Source organism: Bos grunniens, chromosome 12, assembly GCF_055505025.1.
Source record: "Bos grunniens cultivar Pamir isolate PY7600 chromosome 12, Bosgru_T2T1.0, whole genome shotgun sequence".
Taxonomy (NCBI): domain Eukaryota; kingdom Metazoa; phylum Chordata; class Mammalia; order Artiodactyla; family Bovidae; genus Bos; species Bos grunniens.
In genome coordinates this window covers 93,440,512-93,461,578 of record NC_141176.1, presented here as the reverse complement: position 1 = coordinate 93,461,578, position 21,067 = coordinate 93,440,512, and the positions used below count along the sequence as shown (strand labels likewise).

The window sequence follows — 21,067 nt, the reverse complement described above, 5'->3', positions numbered from 1 at the left end:
CCTATCATTTCATACTTGACACCAACTTGTTAGAAGCAAACTTGGGTGATTTGAAAACATTAAAAAAAAAAAAAAAAACTTTGTTAATGTAGTTTCCAATACTAGTCAAATAGTACTCTTTCTTCCTGCTCAGAACCTAAAGTTATGAAAAAGAACTCTCCTCCCACCATCTGCTTTTTCTCAGAACCAATCTTAGGGAATGTGGCTTGTGGGCAATTAGTAAATTAGCCTGAGTAACAGTACTTTCTGTGCTTAAATGAATCCATCTTTCCAGTGATACTACCACAAGTAAATGTTACTTCTCAGAATCTTTCTACATATATTCAATTGTGTACCCCTTTTAATTGGATTAGCCCTTAAACAAGAATAAACTCCGGAGAAGGCAATGGCACCCCACTCCAGTACTCTTGCCTGGAAAATCCTATGGACGAAGGACCTGGTAGGCTACAGTCCATGGGGTCGCTAAGAGTCGGACACGACTGAGTGACTTCACTTTGACTTTTCACTTTCATGCATTGGAGAAGGAAATGGCAACCCACTCCAGTGTTCTTGCCTGGAGAATCCCAGGGTCGGGGGAGCCTGGTGGGCTATCGTCTATGGGGTCACACAGAGTTGGACACGACTGAAGTGACTTAGCGTAGCGTAAGAATAAACTCATTCATGAGAAATTACTTCTACTTCTGATTTGCTTTTATGCTGGTATTATTAGCAAGAGTCAACAAGGACAAAAAGTGTATTCCACTTATATTAAGAATGAAGGTAGATTAAGTGGACACCAATCAACATAAATTGAATTGTAAACGTGTAATCAGATCCCAATGGATACCAGTTTGAGCTGTGCTGATCCCATGGATGGAGGAGCCTGGTGGGCTGCAGTCCATGGGGTCGCTAAGAGTCGGACACGACTGAGCGACTTCACTTTCACTTTTCACTTTCATGCACTGGAGAAGGACATGGCAACCCGCTCCAGTGTTCTTGCCTGGAGAATCCCAGGGACGGGGAAGCCTGGTGGGCTGCCGCCTATGGGGTCGCACAGAGTCAGACACTACTGGAGCGACTTAGCAGCAGCAGCAGTGCAATGACATTTAGTTTTACACAGATTCTTACCTAGTTGATGCACTCTAGTTATTAAAAGCTTGACTTAAGCAGCTAAATACAGATCTAAGAATGTAATGTTAGTGACAAGAATTTGGAATCAAACAATACCTTCATCATAGCAATCAAATGTTTAACAGGACATTCTTCTGATCAAAAGTTAGATTTTAAATGACAAAAATCCATATTGTTTCATCTTTTTAAACTATGAGAAGGACATGATAGGCTTTACTCATAAATTTTTCACCTATTTAAATTAATGAAGAGAAAAACAACTAGCCAAAATCCAAACCAAAGAGTAGAATTACAGTGAGCCAACAGATGGTTTGAAACACAAATAGTGTTAATTATAGAGCAATATATACTGAGAGTTAACCTTCTGATTGATTCATGACACTAGCTGAAGATTCTGAAAACATTTTTGTTTTCAAAAGTCCATGCATGTATGAATGTTATTGAAAGCTTTTTTGATACATGAGGATCCACCAATTTTTATATTCATGGAAAAGTGATGAAGTCTTAATTTTTTCTCATGAAATTATATATTACTTTAAAACAAGTGAAAAGCAATTATATATAGAAAATATCCTAAGAAAGCATATTCAACTCTTACAAAGATACCTCCAAATTAACGTGTGCTTATCCAAATGTGTTTATGAGTTATCCGATGACTACACTTAGCACAGTTTTACATACACTGTGACTAACAGTAATAGGTCAGGGTTAGTATGTTTGCATATGTAGATAAAGGAGGCTTAGTCCTGAGAGTCCGTTCACGGGGTAAACCATCACTGTGTTAGACTGGACCTCTTAGTATATTTAAGTGTTGCCTGTATACAGTTTATTTTAAACAGGGTTATTTATATGCCTGGACATTTATAACAGGAAGTGGCATACATGGAATTATGCACTGCAGGTGCACTGCTTCAAGCTTGCCTTGACGATTGCATTGTTGACCGCCTCTTTCACATCTTCGTTCCTCAAACTCTAGATCATGGGATTCAGCATGGGAATCACTGTGGGGTAAAACACAGCCACCATCTTCCCCTGCTCCACAGACTCTTCAGTAGGCCTCCTGAGATACATGAAGAGGAGAGCCCCATAAAACATGGTAACAGCTGTCAGGTGGGACCCACACGTGGAGAATGCCTTCCTCCTGCCATCGGCAGAGCACATGTGCAGCACGGCCGCTATGATGAGGGTATAGGAAATGAGAACCACTGAGAGGGAATATGTGAAATTAATCCCAGCAATAACAATCATGGTGCATTCTTTAACGTGGACCCCTCCACAGGCAGTCTTGATAAGAGGAGGGTCAGCACAATAGAAGTGGTTGATTTCAAAGTTTCCACAGAAGTACAGGCCATATGTCCAGAGTGTGCAGATTTGGCTAACAGAGAATCCATAGATGTGTGTCACAGAGATGAGATGAGCACAGACAGTCCTGGACATTTTACTGCCATAAAGCAGAGGGTTGCAGATGGTCATGTAGCAATCAAAGGCCATCACAGCCAAGATATATACTTCCACGTGGACAAGGGCTCTGAAGAAGTAACACTGCACCAAACACCCCACACAGGAAATGGGTTTTGTCTGATAGTAAGTTTTCCAGCATCTTCAGAGTGACAATGGAAGAGAACCACACATCCACAAAAGACAAAGGACTCAAGAAAAAGTACATGGAGCTCTGAAGCTGGAGGCTGATGCTGATCAAAATAATGATACCAGTGTTCCCTATCAGAGTGATCATGTAAACTACTAGAAACACCACAAAAAAGAGACCCTGAAGCTCCTGACGATTGGTCAACCCCAGAAGAACAAATTCTGTCACATCTGTGAAATTTGGCATCGCCTTCACTTAGACCCAGTCTGCAGTGCCTATGGACAAACTAAAAGCAACAAATGGATTTATTTTATTCTTGAAAATTTTGAGTCATGTTTATCAGTATTCTAGTTCAAATAATATAAAAATCAATGTAGACTTTGCACAAAATTTAATATGAGTATATAATCACATTTATGTCCTTTAATAGGACTTATAGGTAATTATTACAATATTTATTAGTTTCTTAACTTTAAAACGGACAATTACATTCATATACTACTAGTATTAGACACTTATTTTTGCTAAATTATTTCAATGATGCTAACATCATAGAGTGCTAACAGAAGTAAAGCTAGACTGAGAGTCATCAGAGAATGACCAAATCCATTTCAGCATATTGTCTTATAGGAAATGACTTGAGAGTCATACATGTAAATATTCAATAAGGTCAGACAGCAACTTTGCACTGAACAGGGAAGTAATAAGAGTGAATCATTGAAATGCCATTGAATACTATTTTTGTGTATGATGGTTGCCTGTCATTGTCTATATTAATACAAATGCACGTGTAATATTAACTTACTCGTTTCCCTATGACTTGGAAGATAGCCTTTTTTTAAACTATTTGTTTGTGTATTTTCGTCTGCGCTTGGCTCCTCTTGGTTGGGTGTGTGGGCTTCTCACTGCAGCGGCTTCTCCTGTTGTAGAGCACTGACTCTAGGTGAGCAGCTTCAATGGTCGTGGCTCACAGGTTCTAGAGCACAGGCTCAGTAGTTGTGGCTCTCGGGCTTAGTTGCTCCATGGCACGTGGAAGCTTCCTCCAACCAGGGATCGAACTTATGTCCCCTACATTGGTAGGCATATTCTTATCCACTGAGCCACCAGGGAAGTCCAGAAGATATCTTCTTATCTACGCAATTTTACGGGATGATTGTCTTAAAGCTTGGTCTTACAATCTAGCCATTGACATACTTTTATACACTATGCCAGCATATGATATAAAAAGCTTTCAACTTATGAAAATCCTCATCATGTTTTATTTTATTTAGCTATATATTTCACTTGTTTGATTACTGCTGCTTGCAGGATGAGGTAAGCAGTATTTAACAACACAGACTGTATCAGTTTAACAGTTATCTCAGAAAAGTAAACCACGAGTGGTTCAATCACCATATCAAAATTATATCAATATACAAATTCTATATACATATAAAATTCAGGTGCCATGCTTTTAAAATTATTGTCTTATTTAAGATTCTACTGCTTTTCAGCAACAATCCATTACATGTCTAATTATTTTCAAATTCAATGTCATTACAATTAAAATGTCCACAACGAATGTTTTCTCTGTTTAATACACTTCCCCAGATAAGTCTTCTGAGAAGTAAACTGCTCTGAGTACTTAGGGATGCATCTGTAGGATTAACATCATCTTGGGAATTTAAGGTCCCCATAATAACATTGCTTCAAGGGAATATTATGACATAAAATGGTCTGTAGTTATAATTGCTTATAATAATTCATTTACAAACATCAAAACCAATGTTATGTCAAATATATTTGCTATATTATATTTTTATTATATTATATCTAGAAGTAGTCTAAGTTTTGCAGTATGAAATTGAACAAGCTACACAAGATTTTGGTTTGCATTATAATTGATTCTTTTTGAAAAGGAGTGAATAAAAAATACAGAAATGAGACAATTTAGGGAATGGAACTACTATGAGATGGAAACGGAGCATGCTGATAAACACAGAAATAAGAAGAGGCAGGCTGCACACAGAGTGGTCAAAGATCTCTCTGAGGATGTGACTTTTCAGTTACGGGCAAGTAGCCAGTTATGTAAAAATATTGAGGAAAAAGAAAATGAAAATACAAAAAGTTAGAAGAGGAACTATTTTTAAAAGTGTATAAACTCTGTGATTGTATCATACCTCCCTCCAACTAGTAGCAACTCACAATTTGGAAGTTGATTAATCTCTGTAAACACTCTTTCAACCCCTGAAATTATTCGTATGGGAATTAAATACACCATAGAGAAAATGACATAACATAGTCGCTGATATTTCAGTTCTGGTCTGGGCTCACCTGTACCCTATATTTTCATGATCATAGATCTTCTGGTTTCTAAGTGTGGATAAACTAAGCCAGATGAGAGTTACTGATTTTGACTGGGAGATAGAGCTAAGACCAAGAATTTCCATATATAAAAACTCTTACCTTCGCTTGGTGAACCCATAATTACCTAGTTAACAGTGTTTGATTTGGATTATTGGTACAACTAATTATAAGACGATGAGCTCATTAGATAGCATCACCAACTCAGACATGAGTCTGAGCAAACTCTAGGAGATAGTGAAGGACAGAGGAGCCTGGCATGCTGTAGTCCACGGAGTCTCAAATAGCCAAATATGACTTAGTGACTGAACAACACCAGCAACTAAGTATAAAATATATAAAAATCACGAAGGCTCCTAAGAAGCATAAAGTAAGCCCACTTCTCCAGTTCCCCTTCCTGTGATGATACGTGGGCTTTCTTCCACTTTTCACAATCACTAGCTCTGTGACAGCAGAGTTTGTCTCATTCATTTTAGAACACTCCAAACTGACTACAGTAGCTGTTATACACTGTAGACATTCAGGGATATTCACACGTGATTTTTAAGCATCCTGATCTCCAGACCAGCTTCATAGAATGCATTACTGCGTCCATAACTAATCAAATCTCTATTTAAAAACTGCTCTAGTGGCAGCAGTCTCAGTTTAAGGTGAGATAACAGCTACCTTTTGCTGACTCCTTACATGATCTTTTATAAACAAAGGTCCCATGAGAGAGGTTCTAATTAGCATATCTTTCTGAAAAAGGAGAAAACTGAAGCACTGACAGACCTGAGGCTCTCCTTGGATCAGACATCTGCAAATTGGCCAGATGGAAATGCAAACCAATTAACTGAACTCTAGGGGTACATTCAATAACTTTATATCACTACTGCCTCTTTGATAACTTTTTCTAATATTATATTTCTCTACATTTAAAATGCAGTTTGATTATTGTCCAAAAAAGGGGAAAAGTTACCCTTTTGATAATTCATGCTTGATGAACCGGAAGAGCTTGACACGGCTACAGAGCCTGAAAACCAGTTCTTGGACCACCATTGGTCCTCCATGCCTCTCAAGGTTCAGTTCAGTTCCGTCGCTCAGTCGTGTCCAACCCTTTGCAACCCCATGAGTCACAGCACGTCAGGCCTCCCTGTCCATCACCAACTCCCGGAGTTCACGCAGACTCACGTCCATCGAGTCAGTGATGCCATCCAGCCATCTCATCCTCTGTCATCCCCTTCTCCTCCTGCCCCCAATCCCTTCCAGCATCAGAGTCTTTTCCAATTGGTAAACTCTTCGCATGAGGTGGCCAAAGTACTGGAGTTTCAGCTTTAGCATCATTTCTTCCAAAGAAATCCCAGGCCTGATCTCTTTCTGAATGGACTGGTTGGATCTCCTTGAGAGTCCAAGACTCTCAAGAGTCTTCTCCAACACCACAGTTCAAAAGCATCAATTCTTCAGCACTCAGCCTTCTTCACAGTCCAACTGTCACATCCATAAATGACCACTGGAAAAACCATAGCCTTGACTAGACAGACCTTTGTGGGCAATGTCTTTGCTTTTCAATATGCTATCTAGGTTGATCATAACTTTCCTTCCAAGGAGTAAGCGTCTTTTAATTTCATGGCTGCAGTCACCATCTGCAGTGATTTTGGAGCCCCCAAAAATAAAGTCTGACACTGTTTCCACTGTTTCCCCATCTATTTCCCATGAAGCGATGGGACCAGATGCCATGATCTTCGTCTTCTGAATGTTGAGCTTTAAGCCACCTTTTTCACTCTCCACTTTCACTTTCATCAAGAGGCTTTTTAGTTCCTCTTTACTTTCTGCCATAAAGATGGTATTATCCCACAGTCCTAGGGCCAGATGACTGAAGTAACTTCTCATAGAGAGCCACTTTATTAGATAACTGTGCATCATCTTTTAAAGCAATTAAGCATATAGAATGTATAATTTAGAAATTTTTAAAAATCACTTTCATTAACTTTTCCAGAATTTTACACACACACACGACACAGCAAAGGTATAATTATTTCTTCAATATAGTGAAAGACAGGGAAGCGTGGCATGCTACAGTCCATGGGATGGCAAAGAGTAGGACACAACTTAGTGACTGAACTGGTAATGACAATCATTCCCAATGACACAACACTTTCAATTCCATTCAGATACATTTTAAAACACAATGTGAAAATCACTGGTCTTTGTAGAGAAGACATAAAAGGCAAAACCTAAAGAACAAAAATTCTTGTAAGTCCCTATGGTAGCAAGATATTCTTATGAATTTTTATATCAACTATTAATATAAATAGTAATATTTCCCAAGTATATAATTCCAGACAATAAAACACTGTGATAACAAATAGGTCCACAAGTATGGTCTTAGTCTCTTCTTCAAAAAAGGGCTAAAAACTAAAGATGTGACTGCATTAATCTCTATTGCAAAGAGTATAAAATTTGCAGACCTACCTTCAGCAGCAACAAGAAAACAATGATAATTCCTCACTATTTATAATAGAATCTTGAACACTGCACACATTGAGAGCATCTCCCCAAGGAACTATCCAGATAATGATGAAACACATTATAATTAAAATTATAGAAACATCTCAGGAGTAAGGGAAGTTAAGGAGGGTTAATCAGAAGAATGTCTTCTGATAACATTACATGACCAGTATCCTTAATGTCATGGGTATGATCTCGCCCATCTTCACATGGTATATTATCTGCCTCAGGAAAGCACCTTGCACCTCAGGAAAACATTCTTGGTTTGCATTATACAATGTTGTTCAGTCACTTTCTTTTATATTGTACTTTAGTTCTAATAAGCATTATCTTTCAGGCCAAACACAGCAATGCACACCCTATGCATCTCATGGCTGTTGAAGAGATCCCAGGTGCCTCCAAAGTGAAGATCACAGAGAAACATCTAGGGAGAATGAGTACAAGTAGAGGTCATTAGTGGAGAAGTTGATTGTAGTAGAACAATTTATCAGTGAACTCTTTTCAGGCTCTTTTTGGAGTCAGTAGAGCATCAACTTCGATGTCAGTTAGAGTGTAAATAAAATCTTAATTCTGCACCATAATTAGCTGCCTGTCTTTGGAAAAGTAAGGATTCTCAGTTTCAAAGTTCATCTGTATAAAAAGGAAAGTGCTGTCTCCAATGAGGTATGCGGATCGCAGACAACATTGGGAAATTCCTAGCACAACGCCTGTCTCTGATGAGGCAGTCAAAAAATTGAGATGAGCCATGAATTTTCACCTATTAACAGTTCACAAGATCTCGCCACCTATTTGTGATTGTGATCAGTATTATCTCTGTGTTGAAGGGTAAAATATTAAAAAAAAAAAAAAACTAAGTAAAATAATTCTGAGGTTCAGTTTCTCCACAAAATATGGATAGTAGGGGCTTCCCTGGTGGCTCAGACTGAAAAGAGTCTGCCTGTAATGCAGGAGACCCAGGTTTGATCCCTGAGTCCTGAAGATCCTCTGGAAAAAGGAATGGCTATCCACTCCAGTATTCTTGGTGCTTCTCTGGTGGCTCAGACATTAAAGATAGCTAGCAGATTAAAGAATCTGAATGGAAACCAAGATTGTTCATAAACTCCCATTTGTACTACCTCAATTTTGCTGGAAAATCATGGACAGAATAATACTCAGGCAAAGTTTTCCTCTTCAGTGCCCAAGGATCCCAGACTCCTTAGTTCCTTCTCACCTTTTATGGAGAAGCTACATAAGGCAAACTCATTTGCACCAGATTATTATAACTTAACTTGCACTCCCTCGAGAAAAAGGGAATTTAAAACAAGAAAGCATTGTGTGTGTGAGTGTGTCTGTATGTGTCTGTATGTGTGTGTGTGTGTGTGTGTGTGTGTGTGTGTGTGTGTGTGTGTGTTAAACAGGAAGAGAGCAAGGAAGAGAGTCAAGGTTAAATACATTTTATACTAGAGATGCTTAACTATAAAAAAAATTGATATATAAATAAATGTATGAATGAGATCCATTTTTTAAAGTGCTTTACAGAGCTATCCTGAATTTTCTGCAAATAGCAAAATTGCTTTAAATTCTCCAAAAGAATCAAGATTTGGGGAGATTATGAGCTAGAAGTGATCTTGGAGGTCAGATACTTCATCCTAAAAATTAACTGGATGAATGACACAAAATGAGTGGTTTAAGGTCACCCGCAAATTATTTTGAAAATTTGAAACTGAAACCAGGAACATGACTTAACCAAGAATCTTGACATCATCATTCTTCATGCAACACTGAAACAAATCTCAAAAGAGTAGAGAAAGTGGTTCATTTAAAAAAAAAAAAAAAAGAGGTGACAAATATTATCCAAATCCACTTGCCAATTTCACTTGCTAAATTCAGACTTAAATTGGAGAAAGTAGGGACAACCACTAGACAATTCAGCTATGACCTAAGTCAAATCCCTTACAATCATACAGGGGAAGTGACAAACAGATTCAAGGGATTAGATCTGATAGACAGAGTGCCTAAAGAAATATGCACGGAGGTTCATGACATTGTACAGAAGGCAGGGATCAAGATGATACCCAAGAAGAAGAAGTGCAAACACACAAAATGGTTGTTTGAGAAGGCCTCACACATAGCGGAGAAAAGAAGAGAAGTGAAAATCAAAGGAGAAAAGGAAAGATATACCCATTCAAATATAGAATTCCAAACAATAGCAAGGAGAGATAAGAAAACCTTCCTCAGTGATCAGATAAAAAGCCTTCCTTGGCAAAGAAATAGAGGAAAAAATAAAATGGGAAAGACTAGAGATCACTTCAAGAAAATTAGAGATACCCAGAAAATATTTCATGCAAAGAGGAGCACAATAAAGGACAAAAGTGGTATGGATCTAACAGAAGCAGATGATATTGAGAAGAGGTGGCAAGAATACACAGAAGAGCTGTACAAAAAAGATCTTCATGACCCAGATAACCACAATGGTGTGATCACTCACCTAGAGCCAGACATCCTGGAAAGCGAAGTCAAGTGGGCCTTAGGAAGCATCACTGTGAACAAAGCTAGTGGAGGTGATGGAATTCCAGTTGAGCTATTTCAAATCTTAAAAGATGATGCTGTGAAAGTGCTGCACTCAGTATGCCACCAAATTTGGAAAACTCAGCAGTGGCCATGGGACTGGAAAATGTCAGTTTTCATTCCAATCACAAAGAAAGGCAATGCCTAAGAATGCTCAAACTACCACACGATTGCACTCATCTCATATGAGAGTTAAGTAATGCTCAAAATTCTCCAAGCCAGGCTTCAGCAATACATGAGCCATGAACTTCCAGATGTTCAAGTTGGTTTTAGAAAAGGCAGAGGAACCAGAGATCAAATTGCCAACATCCGTTGGAAAAACATTGAAAAAACAAGAGAGTTCCAGAAAAAAAACATCTATTTCTGCTTTAATGACTATGCCAAAGCCTTTGACTGTGTGGATCACAATAAACTGTGGAAAATTCTGAAAGAGATGGGAATACCAGACCACTTGACCTGCCTCTTGAGAAATCTATATCTAGGTTAGAAAGCAACAGTTAGAACAACAGTCTGGTTCCAAATCAGGAAAGGAGTCTGTCAAGGCTGTATCTTGTCACTGCTTATTTAACTTATATGCAGAGTACATCATGAGAAACACTGGGCTAGATGAAGCACAAGCTAGAATCAAGATTGCTGGGAAGAATATCAACATCCTCATATATGCAAATGATACCACCCTCATGGCAGAAAGTGAAGAAGAACTAAAGAGCCTCTTGATGAAAGTGAAAGAGGAGAGTGAGAAGGTTGGCTTAAAGCTCAACATTCAGAAAACTAAGGTCATGTCATCTGGTCCCATCACTTCATAGCAAAAAGATGGGAAAACAGTAGAAACAGTGATAGACTTTATTTTGGGGGCTCCAGAATCACTGCAGATGGTGACTGCAGCCATGAAATTAAAAGACACTTACCCTTTGGAAGGAAAGTTATTACCAACCTAGACAGCATATCAAAAAGCAGAGACATTTCTTTTCCAGCAAAGGTCCATATAGTCAAGGCTATCATTTTTCCAGTAGTTATGTATGGATGTGAGAGTTGGACTATAAAGAAAGCTGAGCACTGAAGGATTGTTGCTTTTTAACTGTGGTGTTGGAGAAGACTCTTGAGAGTCCCTTGGACAGAAAGGAGATCCAACCAGTCCATCCTAAAGGATATCAATCCTGAATATTCATTGGAAGGGCTAATGCTGAAGCTGAAACTCCAATACTTTGGCCACCTGATGCAAAGAACTGACTCATTTGAAAATACCCTGATACTGGGAAAGATTGAAGGTGGGAGGAGAAGGGGATGACAGAGGATGAAATGGTTGGATGGCATCACCAACTCAGTGGACATGAGTTTGAGTAAACTCCAGGAATTGGTGATGAACACGGAGGCCTGACATGCTGCAGTCCATGGGTTGCAAAGTGTCAGCCACGACTGAGTGACTGAACTGAACTGAGTAGAATTCACTGGTAAAAACATGGGCTATGGAGTCAACTTGTTGAATTCCCATTCTGGCTTTAACAATTTTGATCCATGCACTCTGGACAATGTTTCTTAATATTTCTGGGCTTGATCAATTTTTTTTTATCAAAATGGATTCCTTATATGGGCAGGTTTATTTTGAGGATTATGCAACAGAAAGTATGCACTATGGAACATATTGTTCTCCATACATGTCTGTGTGTGTTTGTGTGCATGCTCAGTCGTTTCTGACACTTTGTACATCCATGGACTGGGTAGTCATCAATAAATGGGAGCTATGAGTCATTAAGTAAAGAATCAAAGAGGATGGCATTCAATATATTCCTTATCATCCACCTAAATGACTCAATGAATTATATAAGTAATAGTACCTAAAATAGTAAATACCCACACTTTTATAGTCATTGGTATTTCCTTTTTCTTTGTCATTTATGAATCGTAAGTCTAGTTTTGGCACATGATTGCCCAAATAAGAAAGCAGAGTTTTGATGGTTATAAATAAATGTATAACACAGAAGTCTACATACCTTTGAAGGAAGAGCCATTTTAGAAAGAGCATCAATGTCATGGCTCTTCTGCTGAATAATGCAGGCAGGATTTATATTATTTGTAGATTGGTGCCATTTCCTTAAGAGATTATACATATAGGTGAGTATTAAGTAATTGCTTTGTTAGCTTGTATTTTGCACTAAATGAGTTCTCTGGAGAAATAACAATTGGGTACAATGCAGATTTGCCACGGGGCCCAACTGGTTTCTAGTGCTTTTCTTTCTTAGATTCCGTGTCAATATTTTCCTTCATACATTGGGAAGTCTACATCATAATACTGATGTCTGCCATCGATACTCATGCCATATTCTGTTACCCGTAATATTTGTTTAATCCAATTTAACACAATTTCTTCCACATAATTATCATAACTTTGTGCCACAACCTATTACCATCTCACTTTGGGTTATGGGTTGAAAAGTTTATTTAATATCCATATATCAAAATCTTGACTTCCAGTACTTCTGAATATGGCTGAATTTGTAGATATAGTTTTTAAGGAGGAAATTAAATTGTAATCAGTTCAAATCGTGCATCCTAACGCAAGATGACTGGTATCTTTTTAAGAAAGGAGATTAGAACATACACACAGGAAAGACTGTGAGAGACACAGGAGGTGATGGCCGTCTATAAGCCAGACGGAAGCTTCAGAATGAAACCAACCCTACTAACATTTTGATCTTGAATTACTTACTGTCCTCCAAACTGGAAGGAAATCAGTCTCTTTTGTTTAAGCCACCCCAGTCTGTGGTACTTAGTTATAGCTGCTGCTGCTAAGTCACTTCAGTCGTGTCCGACTCTGTGCGACCCCATAGACGGCAGCCCACCAGGCTTCCTCGTCCCTGGGATTCTCTAGGCAAGAACACTGGAGTGGGTTGCCATTTCCTTCTCCAACGCATGAAAGTGAAAAGTGAAAGTGAAGTCGCTCAGTCATATCTGACTCTAGCGACCTCATGGACTGCAGCCTACCAGGCTCCTCCGTCCATGGGATTTTCCAGGCAAAAGTACTGGAGTGGGGTGCCATTGCCTTCTCCATTAGTTATAGCAGCCCTCGCAAGTTAATATGTTCTGCCTTCAGTAGACAAAGAGACTGCTTTCATATTCAAAGGAAGTTTTGCTTCTTTGAAGAGTAGTATCATTTTTAACATATTTCAAACATTTACAGTACACATTCAAAACGTGCACAAAACATGTTTACAATTTATTGAATTTTTTCAAAGTAAAAATGCCTTTATGACCAAACTTCTAAACCGAGTAGAAGACCAACACTACATCAGACAAACTTCTCCTCTTCTTTCCGAGTCAGGATTCCTCAAGTTAGATGAATCTTTACTTTTAGCACTCTACATAGTTTGTGTCTTTTTCTGAATTTTACACAAGTGAAATCAAACAGAATACATTCTTTGATGTATAGTCTTCTGGTGAAAAGTCTGTTGATATCTGAACATTATGTTGATGATTGTTTTAGCTTGTTTGGACTGCTATAGTAATTATAACATAAGCATTTATTTATCACTGTTCTGAAAGCTGGAAGTCTAAGATTGGATTGGGTTCTGATGAGAGCATTCTTCCTGGTTTGTAGATGGCTGTCTTTTTGCTGTGCCCACACATCACATGGGGCAAGGGAGTGCCCTGGGCTCTTTTATGAGGGCACTAATCCAGTTCATGGGCTTCCCTAGTAGCTCAGAAAGTAAAGAACATTCCTGCAATGCAGGAGTCCTGAGTTTGATCCTTGTGTAGGGAATGTTCCCTGGATCAGGAAATGGCAACCCACTCCAGTATTGCTGCCTGGAGAACCACATGGACAGAGGAGCCTGCCGGGTTAGAGTCCATGGGGTCACAGAGTCAGACACGACTAAGCATGAGCAGGCACTAATTCAGTTCATGAGGGCAAAGCCAAGCCTTCATGACCTAATGGCCTCCCTAAAGCCCCCGCATTCTAAATAGCAACGCTTCTTTCATTACCGTAAGTGTAGAGACCAAGTGGACAACGTTCATTGAATCATGGAGACAGCAAAGGTGTTCCAAAAAAATCTACTTCTGGATTGTACTGCAACTATACCAAAAAATCTGGAACAAACAACCTCATTTAAAATGTATAAATCTGAACACCTGGCCAAAGACAATATACAGATAGTAAATCAGCATATCAAAAATACTCAAAATCATATATCGTTAGGAAATTACAAACTAAAACAACAGTGAAGTAACACTGCACACCTATTAGATCCAGTAAACTCAAAAAGGGGGGTGGGGGGCGGGGCTTCTCTGGTGGCTCAGCGGTAAAGGATCTGCCTGACGATGCAAAACACTCAAGTTCGATCCCTTACCCAGGAAGATCCCACATGCCACAGAGAAACTTAGCTGGATATTTCCTCAGCTAAACAAGGCTCACCTGTGACCTGAACACTACATGTCTAGTACTTAGTAAATAGCTTTGAAAAAGTATCCAGACAAAAATTATCACACAATTATACACAGGAGCTCTACTTCTAATAGCTAAAAACTTTCAAATATCAGGATGTCTTCGGTAGATGACTGTGTAAACAAACTGGGATACATCCAAAGTGAAGGGGAGCAAATGCTACCCCAAAATATACCCCTTCAGCATGAGAATTAGTTGGACTTAATTTTTTTTTTAAGAGGACACATGATCATCTCTGAAACCCAAGTTCAAGACGGCTCTTCTGAGTCACAGTTATAAGAGAAATCTCATTTCAAAAGAATTCTCTGTATATACCAGATAGAAGGATGACAGTCTTGTGAAACTCTTTTTTTTTTTATCAATAGGGAAAGCTAAGATGTAAATATGTACAACAACCATACCCTTCCTTTCCTTTGGTTTTATTTTTTAATCTTTGTTTTTTTATGTGGCTGCGCCAGGTCAACCTTCATTGAGGCAAGCCAGATATTTAGCTGTGGCATGCAAACTCCTCGCTGTGGCATGGGAGATCTAGTTCTCTGATCAGGGATGGAACCTGGGCCTCCTTCTTAAGGAGTGTCCAGTCTTAGCCACTGGACCACCAGGAAGCCCCTGTTTTGTTTTTAGATGAAGACGGTATCTAAGGTGATATCTTGGGCCATTTCAGTCACTGACTCAGTTTCCCGAGTTTCTCCAAAGCACACACAAGGTGCACATTATTAAACTGGTTTGCAAAACAAGTAAAGGTAGTTCATACTACAACACTGTATGCTTACAAATATGTAAATGGTAAATGGCATGTTATTTATTTTTAATTACTATGGGAAAAAAAGAATGTAGTATTGGTACATGTTACAAAATGAATAAACATTAAAAACATCTTTAGTGGAAAAAATCCACATAGAAAAGGCCACCCAGATCCCATATTCACCATGTCTGCTTTACATCCACCAAGTTTGTCCAAATGTCTGAAAATCTCAGTAACAGTCTAAAAAAATATTGGATGAGGATGGGGAAACAAGATATTTTCATACAATTGGACAATTGCTGAAAGTGGAAGTGGGGCTGTGGATTACATTATAATGTAGAAACTATATGATTTCCTGATTTTGGAGATTATGTGCTGGTTCCACAGGAGAATGCACCCATTTTGGATAAAACGCATGGAGTATTTTAGGTGATGTGGCAAATGTGAGTATTTTTTTTTACCATTATTAAGAGTTTCCTGCACATTTTAAGTTACTGAAAAGTAAATTATTTTTCAAAACAACCATGTCAATACCACAAAAGAAAATCAGATCAGACAGGCTGGAAACTTTCTTATAGAGGCCAAGACTTACCCAGACGAAGTTCAAGGGAAGTTGTGATGCTCATTGCCCTTGAAGGAGTCCACAGGGAATTTACAAATAAAATTTCCCACATAACTTCACAAAAAGTTGTTAGAATACATTCAGTAAAGTTGAATAATTTGGGATCAATTTACAATCATACAAAATACTACAATTTACAATCTAAATCAATATATGAAAATCATTTGTGTTTCTATACACTAGTAACAATCAGAAACAAAAATTAAGAAAAAACTTAACCAAGGACATAAAAGACCAGTAGTTAGAAAACTAGAAAGCACTGATAAAGAAACCAAAGAAAACACAAATAAACAGAAAAATATTCCATGCTCATGCACTGGAAAAATGAGTTATTAAAATGTCCATTCTAACCAAAGCCATCAGCAAATGCACTGCACTCAAAATATAATATCCAATGGCATTTTTCATAGAAATAGAAATATTCCTAATAATATTCTGCAACAACTAAGGACCCTGAACAGCCAAAAAGACTCTGAGAAAGAAGAATGAACCTGAAGGCATCTTCCTCTCTGACTTCAAACTACATCACGGAGGTGTAGTAACCACAACAGTGAGGAACTGGCACAAACACAGGCACAGGGACTCGAGGAAAGAATAGAGCACCCGGGAATAAAGCCACATGTATGTGGACAGTTCATGAAAATCAAGCCAAGGACATGCAAAGAGGAAAGGACAGTCCTTTCAAGAAACAGTGACAGGAAAACTGGCCACCTACACCAGAGAGCATCACTGGGCATCCTCTAGATCATCTAACAGAAATCTAACTAAACACTCGCCATTTTGCACATGGAGCTCTTTTCCACCCCCAACCCCACCCCCCCACCCCCCACCCCCTGCCAACAAGTTCTCTGAGATGGACCTCCGGTCAGCGCTCAGCTGGACACAGGAAACGTCTACTTCATTCTCATTTTTCCCTCTTGCAGCGCCCCCTTGCTGGTGGGCACTGAGGCAACCCCCCTCCTCTCAGCCTGGACACAGCCCCGTTATCCAGGAGCCCGAGCCCTGACGACAGTGCTGAGGAGACAAAGCTCCCACCAGCTGGTCACCGAGCTGAGTCTGAAGGCAAACGTCCTGTCCCCACAGGTCAGAGGGGGGGTTGGTGCCCCAAGAAGGCCACCAGAGAATAGCGGGCAGCCCTCCGCTCACAGACCCCAGAGGGCTCACCCAGAACCAGCTTTGCTGTGCGCACCCAGACTGGAAACCCAAACTGAAATGGAGCCAAAAATCTCCATGACCCTGCTCAACACACAGCCAGGGAACAATTGATTAAAATTGATTAAAAACCATACAGAATGAAAGGAACATAAACACAAACTTTGCAACTGACACATTTTAATTAAAAACTATAAACATTTTAGAAAACAACAAAAGACCTACATGACCTTGAGTCTGGTGATGAGTTCTAAAACACAACAAAAAAGCCAATATACAAAATGTTTTAAATAAATTAATTAAAACACTGACTTTTAAAAATGTATACATTCACTCTGTAAAGGACCTTACTCAAGAAAACCAAAGGACAAAGTGTTAGGGGAACCACTAACCAAAACCACCCGCCCGTCCTTGCCGGGCACCAGAGAAACCACCTGCAGGAGTCGTCTTACAACAGGAGGTCCTGGGTAAGAACAAGGAACTAACAAGCCACCACCAACCTGAAGAATTCAGGAAAGGTCAAAGGAGATAGGAGACTCCAATCCGCAGGTCTTACCAACCTCCCAGGATCCTCCTTGCTAGAATCCACCTTGGATGAGTGATGCATATGCCACCAGGAAGGACCCCAATTCAGAATGACTGGCCAGAGACAAACCAGAAACCAACCCAATGCCCCTAAAACCTGAGACTGTAAGCCACGTGGCAGAGCAGTTCTCTCAGCTTCCCTCACCCTCCCGCCCTCCACCCAGGCAGCCCTTCCCAATAAAACCTCTTGCTTTGACAGCACAGCCAAACATTAATATTTCTTTTAAAACAACGCATATCTGATAAAGAATTTGTACTCAAATTATACCAAGAACTCTAGAGCAAACAAACCCATTAATAATGGTAAAGACTGAAACAGATACCTGGCCACAAAGGGTACACTGATAGTAAACAACCATAAGAAACACCTGGCCACAGAGGGTACTCTGATAGTAAACAACCATAAGAAACACCTGGCCACAGAGGGTACTCTGATAGTAAACAACCATAAGAAACACCTGGCCACAGAGGGTACTCTGATAGTAAACAACCATAAGAAACACCTGGCCACAGAGGGTACACTGATAGTAAACAACCATAAGAAACACCTGGCCACAGAGGGTACTCTGATAGTAAACAACCATAAGAAACACCTGGCCACAGAGGGTACACTGATAGTAAACAACCATAAAAAAAACATACTCAAGATCCTGGTGGGATGTCTGCACAGCCACCTTTGGAAGACAGTCTGACAGTTTTCTCCAAAGCTAAACAGACTCATCATCTAGGATGCAATACTGCTGCTGCCACTGCTGCCAAGTCACTGCAGTCGTGTCTGACTCTGTGCGACCCCATAGACGGCAGCCCACCAGGTTCCGCCGTCCCTGGGATTCTCCAGGCAAAAATACCAGAGCAGGTTGCCATTTCCTTCTTCAATGCATGAAAGTGAAAAGTGAAAGTGAAGTCGCTCAGTCGTATCCGACTCCTAGCGACCCCATGGACTGCAGCCCACCAGGCTCCTCCGTCCGTGGGATTTTCCAGGCAAGAGTACTGGAGTGGGGTGCCATTGCCTTCTCCAGGATGCAATACTACACCTCTTGTATTTAGACAACAGCTTTGAAAAACTGTGTTCAAACAAAAACTAGCATAAAATAAAGCACAGTAGCTCTATTCTGGGTTAAAAATTGGTTAAAAACTGAAAGACATCAGAATGTTCTTCTGTAAATGAATTCATAAGCAAATTAGGGCACATATACATCAAGGGGAGTGGAATATGCCACCCCAAGTTGTGTCTTTTGACATCAGGATAATTCTGGACTGACACTTAAAAAACAGCAGATCCAGGAGAATGTTTGAAAATACCTTTTTAGGAATTAAATTTACCTTTATTATGGAAATCTCCACTTGTAAGGCTGTCTCCACCTGTGTACCAGAAATGGAAGGATAACTAAGTCTTAAGAGAAGCTAGTCCATGGAGATGTCCTGGATGTAAATCTGCATAGTATCCAGACCCCTGTTTACTGTGCTTTGCCTCCAAACCTCCCAAATCATTCCACCGCACCCCCTACAATATCTTTCTTTTGTTCTTAGCTAAAGATAGCACATAAATCACAGGCTTGGGCCATTTCAGGTTTTCCTAGGTACCTTACAAGCATATAGGGGGTATGCATGGTAATAAGCTTCTGTTTTCCTCCAGTTCATCTGCCTTTCATTGTGGGGGAAAGTCTCAATGAGGAAAAGAGAAATGTAAAGGGAACATTATTTTTCCTCCAAAACACATGCAATGGAATAGTATTCGGAAATATAACAGGATGAACCGTCAAACCAAGCAAAAATCATGGATGAATCTTACATGTATATTGCCAAGTGAAAGAATTCAGTCTACACACTAATGACCCCATTTATACAACATTCTGAAAAAGACAAAACAGACTTAGAAAAAGATTATGAGGTAGGAGGTTCAATATTCCATCTGATACATTACAGATGAAATGATTGGATGGCACCACCGACTAGATGGACATAAGTTTGAGTAAGCTCCGGGAGTTGGTGATGGACAGAGAAGCTTGGCGGGCTGCAGTTCATGGGGTCGCAAAGAGTCAGACACAATTGAGTGACTGAACTGACATTACAGATGAATATCTACCACTGTGCATTTGTATAAACCCATAGATCTTTAAACCTCAATTAGTAAATCATAATCTATTCAAATTTAGTTATTTAGGACATGGGAGTGTCACAGAATGAAACACAGAATGCAGCAGAGTATAAATGACTTAGAAATGCATGGAAAAAACTCACTCTTTGTTGCTGGCAGGGACTGCATAAGCTGACGAAAGCTGAAGCACCAGCAGGTCCTGAGGATCTTAGCGCAAAGAAAGCCAGAACTGGGAAGATAAAGGGGTACAGCAGGGCCCCCACCCCGTTCCAGTCCTCCTGCTTCCCAGCCTGCTCTCTGGGCCTGGAGGAGGGTCCTCTCTGACTGGTCCGGTGTGGACACATGGGCAGCGTCACTGTGTGGTGACAGCCGGGCACACAGGGCCCCTGGGCCACATGCAGCCGCCCAGGGCTTCCAGGAGCCCATGTGCAAGCGCTGGGACAGACATCTGACACACAGACTCACCACCTAAAGTGGAAACACCTGGTTCCTGGGAATCTGGAACTTAGCTTTTTTAAGGCCCTTTCCTTGGCCCTCGCCCTTCTGGGCCGCTGTCTCCTCCTGACTCCTCCCCCTGAGACGTGTGGCTCACAGGAGCATCCCCAGGACCTGAGCTACTCAGCAGCTCCCACTGTGGTCCAGCCTCTCAGAGGGCCTGATCCACCGCCTGTTGTAAACAGGGGAACTCGCCGTGGAAAGGCCCCTGCGCGACGGTCAGGAGACAGCTGCGCAGGGACGGCCACGCCCACGCCGCCTTCTCCGCCTGCCCACGCCGCCAAGGCCGCTGGGTTCACGGACTCTCTTCTCCTAGTAAGGGCTTCAGAGATCCCCTCGGTCCTTCTGAAGTGTTCTGGAACGCGAGTGCAGGAAGCTAGCACACACTTTCCGTATTCCGGTCCTGCAATACGGCTCAAGCCTTTCCCCTTCACGACCGCACTGGCAGTGTCGAGAGTCACTTGGATCGTTTTTCCGTTTAGTTGCTCTGATTAACTCCAAGGACAGCACGCCTACACGCGTCTCTAACTGGAGCATGTACGGCCCCAGTTCCGGGCAAGAGCGACGCAAAACAGTGTGTCTGTGATACAGCTTCCTGGGGCATCATGTTTATTCCCCGTGCTTTACAAGGACACCCATTCAGCCTGAACTAACCCCACAATGTCCCAAAGCCGAAACACCAATGGTCCTGAGGAGACCCATCTCCCGTCAGCTTGAAGTGAACCCCACAGTGTCCCAAGGCCAAAGCCTGAGCAGGTCCTGAGGAGGCCAGACTCCCTGTCTTCCTGAACTGAGTCTCACAATGTCCCAAAGCTGAAGCCCCAGCGGGTCCTGAGGAGACCAGAGACTCCCGTCAG

The 21,067-nt window shown here is 40.6% G+C and overlaps 1 pseudogene across 1 annotated transcript; it reads right to left on the bottom strand.

Annotated features, from left to right (window-relative positions):
• Window positions 1-1,913: 1,913 nt before the first annotated feature.
• LOC147362133 (olfactory receptor 5M9-like) lies at window positions 1,914-19,990 on the bottom strand (annotated as a pseudogene). The gene is made up of 3 exons (XR_015137788.1): window positions 19,859-19,990; window positions 12,067-12,166; window positions 1,914-2,973 (listed from the first exon to the last, which is right to left on the bottom strand). The product of XR_015137788.1 is annotated as an olfactory receptor 5M9-like (transcript).
• Window positions 19,991-21,067: the final 1,077 nt, after the last annotated feature.